The 19896-nt window shown below is 34.7% G+C and overlaps 1 protein-coding gene across 4 annotated transcripts in view; it reads right to left on the reverse strand.

Moving 5' to 3' along the window:
• Window positions 1-19896, reverse strand: part of CDH10 (cadherin 10) — a 106107-nt gene that overhangs the window by 71988 nt on the left and 14223 nt on the right. The window contains exon 2 of one of the 4 annotated variants that reach the window (XM_054059141.1): window positions 1394-1481. The exons of the other annotated variants lie outside the window; for them this stretch is intronic. The gene's annotated coding sequence lies outside the window, so the exon portion shown is untranslated. The remainder of the gene's footprint in view (window positions 1-1393; window positions 1482-19896) is intronic. 4 annotated transcript variants of the gene reach the window in all.

Raw genomic sequence — 19896 nt, forward strand, 5'->3', positions numbered from 1 at the left:
GCTTCTATTGGAATTGAGCAGAATTAAATTTGAAGTAGAAATTGTAATATAGATCAAAACCTTATGTGTTTTTTTGAGTCAAGAAATTTTAGTAAACATCTTTCTCCTGTGAAGAGTAAATTTGAACAACAAAACATTTTACTTGGGATAGCTGGCAGTTACGATTTTTGTTCCGTATTTAACTTTGGTCAAACTTGAACTGTTTTTCTAATTGTGTAACATTTCAAAAAACTTGATTGAAGAAAGATATTCATGCAAAGTCATTTCTGAGTTTGCTATTTCTATTTCAGTTGGTAGCCATTATCTATTAACACATCTAATCTTGTCTTTCATTACTTTTTTGCTATGCTTGAACAAAAGAAAAGATTTTGGAACTGAAGGTGCTTCATAACAAATTAGGTTAAACTACATTGGAATTTTATGAGGAGAATAATCTTTAGTTTTATCACAATGGAAGACATTGCAGCATATTTTTTTCGCATTTGTTCTTGCTCTGCAGAGGTGACCTCAATAGAGTTGCTCATATATGCAGCCACAGTGAGAAACTTTCCTTATATTCTGCCCTGCTTCTCCAAATCTTTGGTGCTTCTCCAGCCACCCATACAGAGCTACCACCAAATGCTGAAGACCCTCTTTCAATGTAGCTACAGCCATCAACCACAAGACAAATTTTCTATCTTTTTTTTTTCTTCCTTGAAGTAGGTAACTTGGTAAGATGCCTCTCTATTTCATTTCAGCTCTGACTCCTGGTTTATGAGGTCATAAACAAAATTCAAAACTCTGCCAGGTTTTGAAATAATAGGAACTATTAAACAAGCTACTGAAAATGGAAGTTGGAAGGCAGGTAAGTGCAGAAGAAGCCGTATTCCTCCAGTTCAGCTGATATATTCGTTTTAACTTATTTGTCATCTCTTTATGGCAAGGAATGAAAAAAGGAATAAAGTTCTAGTGCTTTAGAGTGCAGTATGATGAAGCAAGTGCTTGAAACACACTTCCTACAGACTCTTATTCAAAACACAACAACATATATCCTTCTGTAAATGTAACTTACAGGTGTAAGTTATCCCTCAAGGGGAAAAAAAAGAAAATAATAATTTTTATAAAGTTTTTTAAGAGTGCTTGAAGCAAACAAATGAACTCTTTAAATGATTAGTTCTTAAGGGATTCTAATCTCATCATTCCTTGTATTATAGATTTATATTCTGTTCTTTATCTATTTTATCCCAATGCAGTTGCCTAAAGCCATGCATAATGCAATTGTCTGGTTCTGAACTAAGAGATAATTGACAAGTTGTCAATAAGCTTCTTATTTCATAGCTTCCAGTGGCACACTTCCACACCGTACTTTGAGTTATTAAATTATAACATGAATTTGCAAAACAGACAGCTATACCTTTGAACTTTAGAACTCAGTCTTCCTTATGAAGTTCTGCAATTCTTGATCCACTTAGGAATTTGAATTGTGTATGCATAGTTTGATGCTAAATTAAAAAAAAAAAAAAACAACTAACATTTCAGGAATTATGTATTTTATCTAGCACTAGTAATCGTATTTCCCAGCTATCAAAACTACTTCACTCAAATGGGAGATTTTCATATTATTTTCATAGTTCATGGGGAGAAAGACTGAAAAGAAAAGTTATATACTGAGCATTATAAGTTTTGCTACAAGAGTTAAATAGTATTTTAGGCAACAGAGAGACTACATAAAAGCATAACGTCTTATTTTAAAGCATATTTATATAGCACAAATCCTAATTATTATTAAAACAAATAAGCTATCATACACGATACTGATTTCAAAGTGGAAGCTTAAAGATTCAGTCTGCCTTCCGCAGGTAGTTCAGTAAATTTGGTATCTAAATAATAGATAAAATAATCCCAAGTGCATGTTAAACTGCAGAGGAAGAAACCATTAACACCTCACTCTTCCCAGTTCCTCTGCTGCAGGGAGCATTGTCCTCCTCCCTGTAAAGACCTCTGGATGCCTCACTGCATCCTATTCTTCTTAAGGAAGGCTGAAACTCTCAGTCTAAAGACACAGTGGGACATTGAGAGGGTGAGCAAAACACCAGAGAAAAGGCATAAGGTATTAGTAAATTACCTTGCATAACAATTTTGACAGTTTATTAATGAAGTTTTTCTGTATTCATTACTTGGACAATTAACAATAGTTCTTAGCTCCATATACACGGTGAATTCACTTCTTCTCACAGCAAGACATGAAGAGTAGTGCACTATTAGGGTAATTCTCAACTTTGACACTTAAATTTACATTTGTCCTTGAAATTTTGGGAGAATTTATGCCTGCAGTGGTAACAAAGTGGTAGATGACTTGTGGATATGCAAAAGTTATTTAAATCTTTATTTTTTCTATGAGGTCCCCACAGCATTTCGTTCCTTGCTGTATCCTGTTCTCCCTCTTCATGACTCTTTCCTATCTGATTATATATACTGAGTTAACTTTCACAGGTCTTGGTAGCCACTCAGTATTTTCCACATTATTTGGATGAACAATTAGAGACTTAATTTATTAAATTAATTGACTGCATATGGTTGACAAGAGGATCTCTCAAGATATTTTCAAGCTTCATCCTGTAGAACTCTGTCCCATCTTTTTTCATGTCATTATTTCTCTTCATGTCTTCCTACTTCTAGTGTCACTTTTACCAGAGACCACCCTACTCTCCTATATATGAATATGTATTATTCATTCCAGCCTAACCCCATCCCTTTTCCCAATAAAACCAGCTGTAGAATTACTGTTGTGGGTTGAACACAAGTGAAATTATCTTGCTTGCCAGCCAACACAGCACGTTCTTCCACATCAAATGATACAGTCCTATCCATACAGTTGCCTCAGAGGACTGTGCTAATTCTCTGACCCTCCTTCCATAAAATTTTGGGTTTGCATTTATCCCCAAACCAACTGTAAATTCAGCATTTGAATATACTTTCCTTTTCCTTTCTTTCTTTCATTTATTTTGTTTAAAAGCCCCAAATCCCCCCACCTTCCTCAATTAAAAAAAAAAAAAACAAACAAACAAACTCTTGCTCTGATGTTCAGCATTTTTTTTTATGATGATGATGATGATGAAGGGGAAGGGGAGAGTGATGGTGGAGAGGAGGACGATAACCCATTCTCATAGGAAGCAGCAAACAAGAAGTTCCAGAATGTTGTTTTCTTCTCTGAAGATGTACCAAGTAGGAGGAAAATAGTGATTTGTCAGAGCAAATAAATCTATTTGCAGTACAGTGACATTGTAATTTAGGCACAAAAGCATATACTAAAGATTTTTTTAACACTCCATTTTCTTTTTCTTATTAATTGCATTCCATCTTTGACAGATCATGATTTTTCTGGAAATGAAAATACCAGAACATTCTGTCTGGATGTGGCCAACTGTTAAAACTGAGAAATCATTGAATATATAGACTTCGGGACTTCATATCCTTTCCCCATGTACTGCAGGGTTTTCCTGAACAAGGTGACTTGTAATGAATAATGCTAAACAGTTACGAAAAAGACATTCTTTTCATTCAGGGTAGGTGGAATTCTAAATCTCCTTGCCTGTGCTATCCAATCCTTTCACCTGCCAGCAAACTCTAAGCCTTATTAAAGGAACTGAATAAGCACAGAAGCGTGCCAAATATCTAAAACCTCAATATAATCTCATCAGGAGTTTATATCTTCAGCTCAGGCTGAAACCTTACGGCTTCAGAGAGCAGCAGCAGTTCACTAAAGGATAAAGAATTGGGGCATTGAGAGACCATGCCTGCTTAGAAAACTGTGTAATTTAATAAAGTGTTCATTGATGTCTACACAGTGGCTCCTCAAACTTGTGTAAGTGCCTATGCCTGCAGCATGGATAGTTCCATTCCTGTTAATTAGACGATAGCAGAAGGATTACATTCTTTCTTAGTAGATGGGAAGAAATAGAAACAACCATTTCTCATGGAAGCTCACAGTTGAAATTAAGAAAGGAACACATCTTAAGAAAGTTTGTTAAAGCATGTGACTGTAACTCTCACATTTATTAGAATAAAAAGTGTAAGTATTGAAAAATACAATTTATTATTCATAAACCCCACAAATGTTACATTTGGTATAAAAAAATCTTGAATTACAACAAGGTATAGTTGCAATGTAATTGAAATTTTCACTATAAATATTTCTTATTGTCCTTGGAGTTTCACCTTGTGTTAAATTCCTTTATAATTATTTCAGTATATTAACAAATCCTACTATGGCTTTTGGTATTCTTCTCAGTTAATACAGTAAAGTAAAAATACCTTTATGGGGTGACTGCAGTTTGTTGGGCCAGGATAACCTGAAATTATGAAAAAAAATGGGAGTGGTAATATTATTTATAATACTGCTTTGCTGTGGTTGGATAAAACAATTGTAATTTTGTTGTCATTAGTTAGTCAGAGTTATAGAACCTCCTTTATAACTTGTCTGTAATTTGTTTTAAATGTGAAACGCTGACAAGAAACCTCTTAACAACATACTGCACATATGTATAGTCTAACATTATACCTTCTACAGACCATTGCAACAAGATGAAGTACTGTACATTAGGTATTCATTTTAGGCAGCATAATATTTGATATTACCTATGCAATGTGAAACTATCAGTTATATGATGTATGTATGATGATAGGAGTTAATTAGAAGATTACATCCAGCTTTTTTACATGTCCTTGCTTTTAAATTGTACACAGCAAGCTGCTACTGACATCAAAATTGGTTTTACACCAAGATTAACTGTAAAGACCTGGAATTCACATAATAAAATTCACCTTTTTTGCACATCTTAATAATGAAAAGGATATGTCCTGACTAGTTTTGAAAAGTAGCACATCTGCTACTTTTTGACTGCTCTTAAGTAGCACATCACCCTTAGAATAAGGCATCACATATCATCAGAATAAACTGCTAACGGATATGGGTCAGTCAGAAACTTTGAAAGTAAAGAAATTTTCCATTAAGAATGCTTCTGTGTACTCTAAAGCTCCACGAGCACTGTAATTATACTGACACTCAGAGAGCTCTTCACATTCTATAAACATCCTTTATACATACACTGACACTGCTGTGTAAGAGCACAGAGATAGATATTGATCAGATAAATGAAATATGCATATTCTGACCCTGGGCTCCTCACTTTTATCAAGATGCTTCTGACAGCCTCCTGCAATATCTGTATATTTCTACGCTTTATACAATCTCTGTCACTGTCTCAGTCTTCAAGGAAAGTGAGATTAGGCCAATACAATAGATTCCATTGGACTAGCAAGTTTATCAGGAAAAGTCAGATAAACGTGCAGATTTCAGAAATATTCACTGAGGAAATGTGATGATATTGAAAAGCAGGTTTGTACAGTACAATCTTTTTCACATGTCTTTCATGGGTGCCTGTTAAACAGAAGCATATGCAAGTTTGCTGGTTTTCTATGTGCTGTAGTTTAATGGTTATTATTTTTTAATGTTGACCACAGCATCTGAGAAAATGGTAATAACGTAGAACTATGACAGAGATAGCCTGATCATAGTTACTGAATTTGTGGTGAAAGTCAGTTAGGAATTGCCTGCTTTTCCCATCCAAATGTCACCAACATAAATCACTGCTTGACAAAACATTATTATTTCAGAGGAAAAAAAAAATAAAAATCGATGTGCTGACAAACACTTGTAATACCTCAAGAATGTGAAGAGGAACTCTTCTGAATGGGAACACTTCTCTGGAGAAATAGATCACTGAATTCTACACAGGTGTTTTATCCCCACATGTAACATATTCCGCACACTGTGTTGTATGATTCTCTGATAAATACGTGGGTGGAAATCAGAAACCACTTTGCACTAGAATGAAGTTGCATAGGTAATTGGTGAAGGTCTATACCCAGCTGCCACAGGAGACGTATTTTTTTTTCCAAAATAATCATGCCATCTCTGATCTTGCATTCCAAATTTTCAGGGGAAAATAACAAAACACCTTTCAAAAATAAATCTGGAACAGAACTTCAAAACTCAGCTGGAAACAGAAAACAATGGACTCAAATGAGTTTCTGGTTTTATTGAACTTCATAATCTTTCTCACTTCCCTTTTAACTTCTGTATATCCACAGGTTATAAACTACCTAACTCTCTCTTTCCTTTGAAAGCTAAATGCATTTTTTTTCTCTTCAGCACCCTTCTCATCCTAATCTATCTCATTGGTAGCTACTACATAGACGTATATATTTTATTTTACAGACTTCATGTAATCAATAGCTATCTAATTAAAATAAGAGAAATTGTCCTTAACTTTTTTTAGTCCTTAAGTCTACTTTTTCTATTTCAGATCTGAAAAAAATGCCTCTATGCCTGAAAGAAGGTATTTTTTTTTCCAAATAAAGCCAGAAAATGCAATACAATATTTTGACTTTATTGAAAGAGATATTCCTCACCTCTAAGTCCTTGGATCATTACTGTTACAGCAATGCTAGCAGTCTTTATGGCATTCATTACTACTTCATCCAAGGCGCAGTGAAGAAATATACACCTTTCTGTTACTCTACAGAATGCAGTAATAAAAATGTATTCTATTACTCCAGTTTCTTATTCTAGACAGTATGAATAGAAACTCAGGCAAAGACAAAGTCATTACTTGAGAATACAGAGCAAGTATATGAAAGGCAAGGAGGCAAATTACACCTTTTGAAGTCTAAGGTACAATACTGAGTCGTTATCCTTTTTTGAGAGGCTTCTGTTAGGCATTCTGTGCTTCTGTATCCTATTTCCAGCCTGTTTGATGAGGTCATCAAGTTTATGAATAGTAATGAACTTGCGATAACTCAAGTAAAATCATTTAGTCGCTTAGTGTTGGGGGGGGGTACACAAGAAAAAATTAGTAAGCTCCTACTTATAGGATAAAGCTGTGCTCTGAAGAGCTATAAATTCACTGAAGTTATTATAACAGTATAACTCAAGTAATAGAGCATTGACATAACTGAGTGTGGATTGATGAGCAATTAGAAAATAGAATAACAAGCAGAGTCTCCTTAGTCCATAAGAAGAATAACAATGTTTTACAGAATTTATCTATGCTATTATGGGAAAGAGAACGTGACGATCAAGAAGTGTCCATACGTCACTTTCAAATATGAATTAAAGGAATTTAAAATTTGGTGCTGGCTGTAATTAATGTGTGTGAGACTATGTATGAGAAGATGAAGTTATTAACTTATTAAAACATAAATGTCAAGGATTGTCAAATAATAGGAGAGAAAATCATACAATGTATAAGGAACTGTTAAAGAGATATACACGAGAGACACTGTTCCTCAGAAAGAAAATTTGCTGAAGACTGAGATCATTGAAATAGTAAACTCTTCCTATGTACAGGTTACCATGAACAATCTGCATTGCTGCCCCAAATGAAGAAACTTAGGGATCAGATGAAGTTTTGAGTTGTGTTGGTAAGCATAAGCAGACCTTATATTCAAAAGTTGTGAGAGACGAGGCAAATTCAGAAAGTCATTTGTAATTAGTGAATGAGTGGTTGTAACTTGAAGGTCTAAGTATGATTCACAGTGCATGCAGAATGAATAGTTAAACAATGCATGTATTGGCAAACAGAACAAAGTGGAGTGTGAGAGGAAAAAAAAATACTGTAGAGAATCAGTACTAGCCTTTTCTTAATCTTCTCTGCCGCCTCCAAACTTTGCTTAATAGCAGGTAATGAAGTAGCAACATCTACGGTGTATGGCATGAAGATATTCCAGATTAATGACATTTGCAAGGACAGGGATCAGGTTGCAAGCAAGAAAATAGCTCTGACTCATGACACAATTTAAAAGGAATTATTATCCCATATTAGTATGTGTACATATCTATTTAATTTAGCTTGGGAAGTAAAGGTCTACCAGTGTAAGTGAAAGCGAACTGGCACAGTGACTGGACTTAAGAAAGCCTGAAATTATATTATGTAATTATAGAAAAACTTGCTCTTAAAAGATCTGTAAAAGAAAAAAAAAAAGAAAACATATATATAAACAAACTGTAGAGTGCCTTAAGTAAAGTCTACTGGACCTGAGGTATTTTGAATTTATTGGTGTGACCGAGATTAAGAAAACCCCAAACAAAAACTTCACATACATTTGTGGTATTAAATTTTATTTTCTTTTCTCCCAGTTTGCACTATATCATGCTATTAAGTCCATTAGGTGTTAAGTGTAGGTTAAACATTGTAAAATACAAACTTTAAAAATTGTTAATACAAGAAAGGAGGATTTGTTTAAAAGGTAAGGGCTTTTTGCTCCCCCCCTCCCCAGCACATCTACTCTCCAAAGTGTGACTTCATTAACTCCAAAATCATTCAAAAATTCAGTACAGATGGTAGCTAATCAGGCAGAGATGTTAACCAAGGCCAGCTTCTCCAGAATACTGTTCTGATCACCAGGTCTCAAGATCTCTCACAGATCCTCTCACTGAAATTATTAAACACTGTAGACTTTTTCATAGTTGATGAAACATAGAAAAAAATGTAAGAGAATGACAGCTGCCCAGCAGTAACGCCGTTCAAGAAGGCCTCAGAGACAGAAAAATCAAAGCTAGGTATATTACAGTTGTTGCTAATGTGCATTCTGGCAACCTCTCACTGCTCTTGCCTTCTGCTTGCAACACCGATTAGTATCGCTAGGAAACACACAAAAAAACCTTAGTGCTTTCAACAATAATTTCCAAGGTGCTAACATATTGAAAACATATTTTGAGACTTGCTAGACCTAATTTTTAATGCAACAGTCACAAAAAGCTCCAATTGCCCACAATTTTCAGACCTATCTTGTTCTATTTAGGAATCTGAAAACTGAAGTCCTCTAAATCTGTGACCATGTGAAGAGTTTGGTCAGAATCCTTTTAACAGAAGCAATTGTTCCCCTTTTTATCCTCCTCCCAATGACTACTAGTATTGCTCTGAAGTAATCATCCAGCCGACTGTATTAAACTGTCTGACAGGAGCTAACAGAATATAGACTTCATTGGACACCATTTTTAAGGTTTGGGATGGTGGTTTTGGAGGAATTTTTGTGATTTTTGTGACAGAATAGCTGAAAGTACTGACTGCACAGTAGATTATTTTGTAACATTCTGTAAGAGAAATAATTCTGTTTCAATATCACTTGCAGATAACTCGAGAAATTTCATACACAATTTCTTTACTAGAGATAATTAAGACAATAAAAGGTACTTTCAACATTTATTGTACACTTCTGGTAGTTATAAAACAATGACTGGAACATGAGAACTTAGGTAAAGATTACGTTGGTGGCAAATGTTACCTTTTTATTCTTAGAACTGTTTTTGGCCAAACAGACTTTTAAGCTGAAACACTCAAATATAGCAAATTGACAATTGGCAGCTAACATATAACAGCTACAGTGCCTATCAGCGTATTATTTAAAACTACCGTCTGCTGGAGGGTTGCCATCCTTTTTCTCAAAAGAAAGGAGAAATTCTCCCTTTAGACAAAAACTAAAATTGAAGAAAAAGAATAAAATAGCCATTTAAACAAAGTAATGTTCTGTAATTATTTTTTACAATCATCAGGAACTAGGAATAATATAAAAATGTCAAGATGAAGAAAAAAGCTGGAGGAGTGTAGATACAATTAGATTTTTTGATTGATTTTAATGTTACACTGGTCTCTTTCACAGCTGAGTTCTGTGAGATTATTTTATGAAAGGCTTTGGAAACAGGTTTACAAAACTGGAGCTCTTCAGACAGTAATGGCTTTATCACAAGTGTTATCTGAGAGGTGGTTGGATGGCTGATAAACTTTTAAGTTATCCATTTCTGGGTGCAGTCACTTGTTTTGTTTCTATGTATGTATAAAAAAACTTTGTATAAACTTTGCAAGCATAAGGATACTTATTCAGCAAACTGTATAGTAGTCAGAATATTATATAAAGAAAGAAAAATACCTGTTCTGACGGGAAACTAAAAGTAAAGCAAAAAATAGTTTTAATTAAAATTATATATTTCCATATATTCAGTTAGCTAGAAAAACAGTAATTTTCCTGACAAATTCTGGTGTAGGTTTTATGTTTATCCCAGTAAAACTCAATGATTTATATCAATATACCTGATCTAGTGTGATTTCTGTGGCTTTAATAAATAAAGCAATTATTTTATGATGCATGCAGAATTAAAAAAAATTTCCAATTATCTTTTTTTTTTTATTTTGAATCTGAGATGAATAAATTACTATTATAAGTGGAAACCAAATGTTTATACTTTAACTATGACTTGGAGTCAATTAGGGTCAAAACTTCTGTGTGAAAAATGCTGTTGATTTGTACTAAATGTGCCTAATAATTGTACGTGGGAAATATAGGACATTTAGATTATTGGAATGCTTTGTGTCTGTCAATTATTATCCAGTCTCTGGTTTTTGTTTCTCTTCAGAATTAGAGATTGTTTCATCACAATATTCACAGCTAATAATTTGTGTTTCCTTTAAAAACAACAGTCTGTTTTCAAATAAAACACAAATTATCAGTGATTAATTATGTATTGGTCCTCAAAACTTACAGATTATGAAGCTATTTTTTCCACAAAAAGTTTTAAAGGATTTTTACAGGCGCTTATTCCTACCTTGTGCTGTAATATATGCAACAGCTTTAGATTATTTCTGAATGACTAATGCTGTCTTAGGTATTACGTACACATTTTTCTTCACAGAATGTTCTTCTGTAAACTTACTAAAGGTCTAGCACAGCAAGTGAAGAGAAATCTCTTTTGTAAAGATCACAAATAGGTAACCACAAGGAGACTACAGAAAAATAATCCTCTAATTCCAAGAGTCAACAGTGTACTCAAACAAAGTGTCTACTTAGTGATAAACAGACTTCAGCCCCATCCTATCCTCATAAGTGAAAAAATAATTATGTAAATAGCATCTAGTTCCCTGAGAAAACTGCCTTGAACAAATCTGTTATTCTTAGGACAACTGAAACTTAGTATCTCTCGTATATTTAAAGGCAAATCCCTTAAATTTGCATCTGTGAAATAAACACGATATGCATGGCATATAACTAAGATATTTTACACAGAATTTCTTGACAGAATAAACTAATAGCTTGGACAGATAAAAAATATTTATGTAAAACAATTCCCATTTTAAAATACTCATCTATGGAAAAAAAAACAAAGAAATCTCACCACTTAATCCCACCAGACGCATAAAAATAAAAAAAAACTTGAATGCCTAAATTAATTTACCCATTGTACTGATTTTGGCTGGAATAAAGTTAATTTTCTTCACAGTAGCTTGTATAATGTCATATTTTGGATTTTTTTACCAAAAGAGTGTTGATAGCAGAAGGTCGTTTTAGTTATTGCTGAGCAGTACTTACACAGCATCAAGGATTTTTCTGTTTCTCATGCTGCCACACCAGCGAGTAGGCTGGGAGTTCACAAGAAGCTGGGAGAGGACACAGCTGGGACAGCTGACCCCAACTGACCAAAGGAACATCTCACATCACATGATGTTGTGCTCAGCCATAAAAACTGGGCAAAGAAGCGGGGGGGGGGGGGGGGGGGGGGAAGGGGGGCGGAATATATGAAGTTATGGCATTTTTTTAACCAAAGTAATTGTTAACATGTGATGGAGTCCTGCTTTCTTGAAATGGCTAAATATCTGCCCTCCAGTGTGAAATAGTGAATGAATTCCTTGTTTTGCTTTACTTGTAAGTGCAGGTTTTGCTTTCTTTATTAACTTACCTTTATGAATTTTCTCACTTTTATCCTTCTCTTTCTGTTCTCCATCCCACCGCAAGGGGAGAGAGGGAAGAGCTGTGTGGTGTTGAGCTGCCTGCCAAGGTTAACCCACAACATTCATCTTTTTTTTTTTTCCCCCCACAAAAAGCTATCTTAAACATACGTAATCTTTTGGGTTAATAAGAACCAGATCAGCTGCATATTTTTTTTCAGATTTCTTCAAGTCCCTTGCAGAGAGCAAAACGCTACAGAAGATCACAGAACTATTTGTAATAGATTCTCCTTACCATGCTAGGGATGTAAAGCATCAGGAAAATCTGAATCTCACATCTTCTAGCAACACTATTGTCTAAACACTGGCTAAGGAATACATTCACAAAGATACAGATACAATATATTCAGATACCTTCTGCAAAAAAATATTCTGGGAAGTGTCAATATAGGAAATGTTGACCATCTGTGATCAAAATCCCTCCTGGGGAACCAAATCCATTTCTGTCCAAAGTGTACCATAACCTAACCAGTTGATAAAGAATTACTGTTTTATGCAACCTGCCTTGGTATTTTATGGAATGGTGTCCAGCTTCTCTCTTCTGGAAGGATTATGTCAGACAAAGTCTCTGTCATACTGTTACAAACATTATTTGTTGCATCTGCCAAGAAAAATGCATGGGCCTAGTGTTAGTGTCAGCATGGAAAGAAGGAAAGCTGAACATTTGAAGCCCCCTATTCTCATTTATAGTTTGCTTTACAGTAAAGCAAGCAAGCAAGCACAAGGAGTTTAGGACTGCAGACAGAGTAGAAAAGTTACTTGACATTCTGCATCCATTCTTTAAGGTGCAAAAGAACAATGATGCCAAACTGAAAGCATAAGTCATTCTTAACAAACTGTAAATGCCACATAAATTAAATGGTAACACATCCCATTGACTTTTTTTTTCCTGTGATTCCTTCTGTTCGCTTTTGTAATTTCTATCCAGTGTCATTCATACGCTACTTGCTTTAGCCTATATTTTGAACATCGATTTTCATTGATACATTGACAGCTGTCCCTTCTTTTCCTAACATTTTCATTTTATCTCTGGTGTTTCTTTTAGCCCTTTTCTAAACAGTTGTTTGAGAAAGGCAGGCTAGCATAAGAATCTAATGTCAATGGACGTGTTATGTTTCTACAAGAATGTCAAGGATCTGTTCTCAATTTCGGCAACAAAAAGCCAGATACTTCAGTGACTGACGTGTACTTACTGAACATATTCACTGGTGTCATTCACAGCACAACGTGATGCATATTTAAAGTGTATATTACCATATTTAAAGAAACTATGGGGAGTTTTTCCTAAGTAAGAAACACAGAACTACAACGCTATAATACATATACATACACATTAGCTAAACTTAGGAAAAATGTCAAGCAATTAGTTCCTCCCTCTCCTTTAAACAATATTATAACATGAAATACATACATTGACTCTAGTAACTGTTATATGAGTAATAACTGAAGAACTCAAGTATGAATTTTTCCTGTGCTTGTGAACAAGCCTTCCAATTTGCAATGTCTTCATCACATTACAAGTGCAACTCTGTAAGAAAGACAGCTATATGATAGTGAATTAAAAACAACTCCAAACCACAATGAATACACCAGCTCTAGAAGATAGATGCTTAAAAAAGGGCCATACACCAAATAAGATATTAAGTCACTTTCATACTATTGAAACTTTTGCATCTTTCAGGCAATTTTTGAGGTAAGACATCAAAAACCACCCAAAAGGCAATGAGGCCAGTGAGAAGTCATGTCACAGAGCAACTAGATCACAGCAGCAGCACTGCTGCTCTCATTTCTGTCCTGAGTTCTGACAAATGCTGCATGTATGTCCCTTCTGGTCTGCAGTTTGACAGTAGCCTCTTCAAAGCCTTTGTACCTCAATGTTTTCTCTGTAATTCTGTTCCACCTTTTCCAATTATTTTGGAAATCTTCTACCCCAAAAGCTCTATTCATGCAAACTGCTGAGATCTGCTGCAAATCCTTATCTGTGCCAAGGCACGCCAGTTTTGTCCACAGTCGCAACATCTGTAACACCCTCTTACTCTTTTCATTAGCAAGTTCCTTTTATTCATTATCTTTTAGAGAACATTCTCATTAGGAATGAAACATCAGTTCTATAGATAATATTCTGGAAGTAAATTCATGACTGATGGTGCCCCCTGGACTGCTTTGGCTTTCTCACCTAGAGGCCATTTTTCATTGGGCTATTAGAGAAAGATGAATATTTTCTTATGGGACCTGGAGGGAAATAAGGAAGGAAGAACCACTTACTAACTTAGTGAAAAGGATTTTAAAGTATGATGAAACACGAGATTGCTAACATAAGCATTTAATTTAAGTACATTAAACAGGAAATATCTGGAAACCAGTCTAAGGGTAAGGAAAATAAAATGAACAGGTGACAGAAAGTCAGAAAGAATGAATAAGGTACAACATTAGTCATCTGTCAAACACCTTTGACACCTCTACATTAAGACAAAATGCACAGGGAGCAAACCTAGCAAACCTTAAAGCCTTTTGTTTTAAAAGTTGAAAATCATATAATAAGCATAGTAGAGAGCTGGTGAAGTATCCCATAGGATGGAAAGATTATGATAATATTATATGCAGGAAAGACATGAATATCAAAAGATGAAGTAGTTTTTGAAAGAAACTATATGGCACAAACGAAAGCTTTTCTAATGGGATAGGAAATGCAATAAAGAACAGACCAGTTCAGTCACTGTCATTTCATTGAAGACATAGGGAAGGAAACGTAAAAAATATAAAATATAATGTATAACGTATTGCTAAATATGAGTATCAAGGAACAGTAGGCAAAGAATGGACAAAGTTGGAGCACAAAATGAGAAGTTAGAAACATCTAGGATGAAGCAATTCTGTAAGAATATTAGCAACAGGAACAAGATTAAAAATTTGGTTCAGTAACTAATGGAGAAATAATACTTCTACAGAGAGAAGGAAGTTGGAAGTGTCTTTTGAAAGTGTTGGAAGTGTTGTAGTGACTTTTCTCAACAGCATTGTTTCTAAAAGTAAATTTAGGACAGGTAGCTCATGAAATTAATGTTGGCAGCAAGATATTATTATCACAACACTAAACAGGAAGAAGTGAAGATAAAGACTCGTTGCAGAACTTAGATGAGCATGGCCAGTCTTCGCAATCATATTAGCTGCATAACAAGCTGGATTTGCCACCAAGAGCCGTCAGACAATTCCTAGGTGGGAAGTGATGTGAACTCCTCCTATGAGCAAGGCAACCCAGTTATTTTAAGCTATGCAGCTCTTCCTTCAGCAACAAAACATTCAGAAATTCCAGCAACCCAGTATCAACATGTTCACGTGTTGATAGCTTCAAACCACCTCAGCACAGGTATCAGGCATGCTCAAGGACCACATACTGTTCACTGTAAATTACAGGTTTTTAAAGCACTAGGCCTCATGAATTTACTGCTAGTACAGAACATGTATTGACTGAAGCAGTTTCAGAATAATTAGTCATTCCCTTATTTAAAAATGTATTTTCCACTCCAATTCCACTCCAAATTCTTTCTGTAATTGAATAAATAGCATGCCTTGTGGACAGAGAAAAATCAGTAAATGTCAACCATCTTAATGCTAGTGAGGCAAAAAGATCACTGAATGTGATTTAATGGTGTTATCTGGATCCAAAAAGGAAACTGATATTTAAGGAGAATTACTACCTATAGGAAAAATAAAATTTACCTTCTCTATTCAGACAACAGTGGAAAGGGCTCAGCTAAAACAATAAATCCATTTTTTGAACACCACACCTTAAAAGAGGTATGGAGAAGTCAGGGTAAAAGAGGAATTGTCATGACTATTCTGGCACAAGCAAACAGAAAATTGTAAAAGAGAAGAAAACAAGTTACAACTTTTAAATATGCAAGATTTCTATAGAGAGGGGATAATCTGTTATCCATACTTACTGAACATGACAAGAAGTAATGGCTGGGATTATTTATAGCTAGGAAATAAAGAAAAAAAAAACCTGCCTTGTGAATTTTTTTTGTAACTTTAATGATAATTACATTTATAGACAGAACTAGCACACATTTATATAGCTCAATTTGTCTCTTAAGACTGCCTTGGATATTAACTTCCCATTCCACCTCTATGAATCCTTAATTTTGTAAGTGCCATACCCAGAAGATAAACCCTGAACTTTTATTTTATTTACACTGAAAGGAAGTAGTAAAAGGCTATTACACAATATATACTTTCAGACTGAACAAAGTAGTAGAACCACATTTTTTCGAGCCAATCTTAAATATACAGACTCTATTTTGTGAAATAAAAATAATAAAAAGCTCTGTTAACCCAGATTCAACACTAAATAAGTGATTTTTGCAAGCTGGCTTCCACAGCGTTCTAGGGATTAAACATAATTTGAAAAACTAAATGCCTACTCATATTTTGTTTAGTAGTAGCTAACCCTACATTTCCTTTTTTAGAGTTGTCACTTTAGACTACTGGATTTTCAGAAGTAGCTTTTAACATCACTGGAAACAAGAAACATAGCCCAAGGGCCTAAACACACAATGGTTAGTGCTTATATACCCGCTGTGTCTTCAAGGAAAGGAAGATGGAACGATTCCAAGTATGCAGAAGAAATGCTGTCTGAAAGAGGAAAAATAGTATGAAAGCTAATCACATTGCTATTAAGGATGACCTGTCTCCAGTATAATGTTTGAGTCTTTTGGATATTTCAGCCATTTCAAATCACACTTAACTCTAATGTGATATGTCATTTATCATCAAACATAAAACATGTTTCCAAAAGGATTGTGTTGGCAAGTTGAAGAGGAAACAAATCAATATTTTTTTGATTTATAGAAAAATTCTAAAAAAAAATACAATGGTAGAACAATAATTAAAAAAGTCAACATTTTTATTAAATGGGTAAACTACTACTTCATCAGCCTTGAAAGGTCCCAGGAAGTTATGTTCCGTTTCCCACATTTATTTTATTATCTATTTTCATATATTTTTACTGAAGCATACTAATACGATACATAGTCACTGGACAGGGATGAACCTGAGGGAGAGTTCCTTTTCCTGAAACTTCAAGCAATGTCAGGTGTTAGTTACGGCACACTATTTCAAACCTCTGTTAGCTATTGCCCACCTCCTACCCTTTTCTAGTCTTGTGTACTGAACTAATAAATGTTTTATATCTGTGACAGTCTCTAACAGGCCACAATATTTCCGCACAAAGGGTTCCATACAAATACTTCAAAAGGAGCAAGAAAATTCAAGCAGCTACACTAAAGAGTTTACATGGGTCTTACTCAATGCTGGAAGCCCTAGCATACTATAGTAAGATGTTTTTGTTTGCTTTTCATTCCTGTGTAATGTTCAATGGGTAAAATTTCACATCTTTAGGGAATTGTGTGCCCCTGTACATATTACGTGTACCCTGGGTTAAATATTTGATCTCCCTGTAGGTACCTTAGACTTCCTGGTTCATCTCTCTCCCATAAACACCTTTTTCTCAATTCTTCCACAGGCAAGTATCGTGACACAGGACTTCAAGGCAAATGGAAAAATTTTGAACAGGATAACCAATTCCCATCAGGATGTCTTTACAAAGAAAAGGCCCTAGTGATTCCATATAAAGCAGCCTGACTAGTAGAACAAATTTTCAAGATGAAACTGAGATAGAATGACTTTCTCAACATCTCTGCCCTCTCTAGATCGAATATCGATTATAAATTCACTTTAGATTCAAACCTAAAAATATCATTTATGGCATTATGAATTATTTTATATTTCACTAAATAATCTTTGTATGCTTTGTATGCATCTTTGTATGTTATAAGGTCCGTATAACTCAGGCAATTTGCAGGAGTTAATAGGAGTACAGTTTGAACAAAGTGGATATATCTTGTGTGGGGTTTTCTTGTGATCCTTAATTACACTATATGATATGGACAAAAAGAAGGCTTAAAGCTCTTCAGTGACTCTGAAGCCCTTACTGTTTTGCAACCAGCCAGGCTGTGCACAATTTGATAAGAGGATAATGCCTAAAAACAAACACTGTTGCAGCTCAAAAAAACACAGTACTTCACATACCTATTAATAGCTGTTAAGTGACATATGATAAAAACGGAATTTTCTTTATCATTAATTAAATCCTCAAAAAAAAATCCATTATATGATGACAATTAATCAGGAAATATAGCTGTGAAACATGAACATTGTTGATAAAGCACAATAAGAAAGCAGGTGATCAAGTTCCGAGTAACAGTTCAGCAACATTAGGATGTACGAAACATTACAAAAATCTTGCTTTTAGAAAGCTTATGAACAGAAACACCTCAAGGAAAACACAACAAACATTAAAATCCTAGAGGCAAAATATGTGTCTAAAAAGAAACAGAGAAAAAAAGCTCGGAATTTGATTTCCCTTATAATTTTATGCCATAGTCTTATGTTGAAGACTTAATAATTCTAAAATATTTGGCAGTGTTGACTTACAACACTGTAACCTTTTTAATGAGAGAGCATGTTGATATTTTATTAAATCTATAATTCTGTATATCACTTTGGATGTGATATGGATGAAAATTTCTGCTTAATGCACCCTGAAGCAAAAGAGCAATTAAGCGCTTCCTAGGTAATAAGGATGAGCAGCTCTGTGTAAGTTCTCATTTTGCACTTCTTTTCCAAGACAAACTCTAATCACACGTTTTCTATATATAATTCATTCATTCCAGCTGTCCTTTACATTTCATTGCTAAAGCAGAATGCTCATCTTGGTCTTTAAATCAATTAAATCAACTACCTGACAAATACTTATTGGAGATCATTAGAAGGTTATGAAAAAAAAACATTGCCTCCTGAGAATTATGTGAGGGATGAAAATTGCCCTTTTATTAAAACCTAGGTGGAAACCAATAAAATGTCTGAAAAAATTAGATGTGCTGAACACAGTACAAGAACAAACTGAGACAGATAGGGCCGATGGTTAACATCCACTTAATCGCAGAAACACTGAGCCATCTTATTCATATTTTCAGCTAGGAAATTAAAGTCTCAGAACAAGGCACAGCTTTGATTAAGGACCAAGTTTGCCAAAGCACATAACTCTGTACATATCTGCACAGTACTGAAAGCAATTTAAATATGTTTAAATATATATATATATGTATGATCAAGTCATACATATCAGTAGTAATGGAAATTACACATAAACTTAAGTCCTTTGCAAGGTACTGGGGTCTCCCAAACATAAAAGCACACTAATTTAACAATATACCATAGCCCTCAAACCTCTGCAGTTTAATACATCCTCCAAGACTGCAATACTTAGTAAGAGGTGGCTTTTAATCCTCCCTGCAGGCAAGGTCTTTCTCTCTAATTAGGAAGAGAGTATCAGAAATCTTCAGCCAATGAGGAGCTTCTGCAGTGCTGCCCAGCCCTGCATCTTCTGGTTCTTAGGACACATGACTCTTATGCATGAACAAGTAGTGGTATTTCAAACATGGCCTAATTGACAAGAGCACCTGACTGCTGCTGTTAACCAAAATGCCTTTCAGAGACAGTACCAAAACACACAGAAAGAGGCAGTGTAAATTAACTCTTATTTACTCCCCTTCAGTTTCGGTTGTGTTTTTTTTTTTTTATGTGGTCTTTTCAAAGTACAAAAACTGCAGAGTTCTTATGGATAGCAATGGGGACTAATGAAGAGAAAGCAGGAGAGCTGGTCATTGTTACTATTCCTTTCTTGCGTAAATCAGCTGTCACAAACTCTCAGGACCTAGAAAAGACGTGGTAGTCTTAGATCAGGCTACAGAAGACTATTAGACTATGTCGAGGCATTATTATTATTGTTGTTGCTTTGTTTGTTTGGCTAAAGAAAAGTTGTTTGAATGCTGCTGGAGATATAATTCTAGAAACAGAAGGGTTTATTTCCTCTGATTTTTTTTCTTTCCTGCTCAAGACATCGCAAGGCAATTTATTGTTAAATTAGGGGAAAAATAATATTTAAAAAAAAATAATGTTTTAGATTTTTTTTAAAATGAGGTCTATTTGCTCCCATTTGTAAGGAAATACACTTTCT

This window comes from Cuculus canorus, chromosome 2, assembly GCF_017976375.1.
Source record: "Cuculus canorus isolate bCucCan1 chromosome 2, bCucCan1.pri, whole genome shotgun sequence".
NCBI lineage: Eukaryota > Metazoa > Chordata > Aves > Cuculiformes > Cuculidae > Cuculus > Cuculus canorus.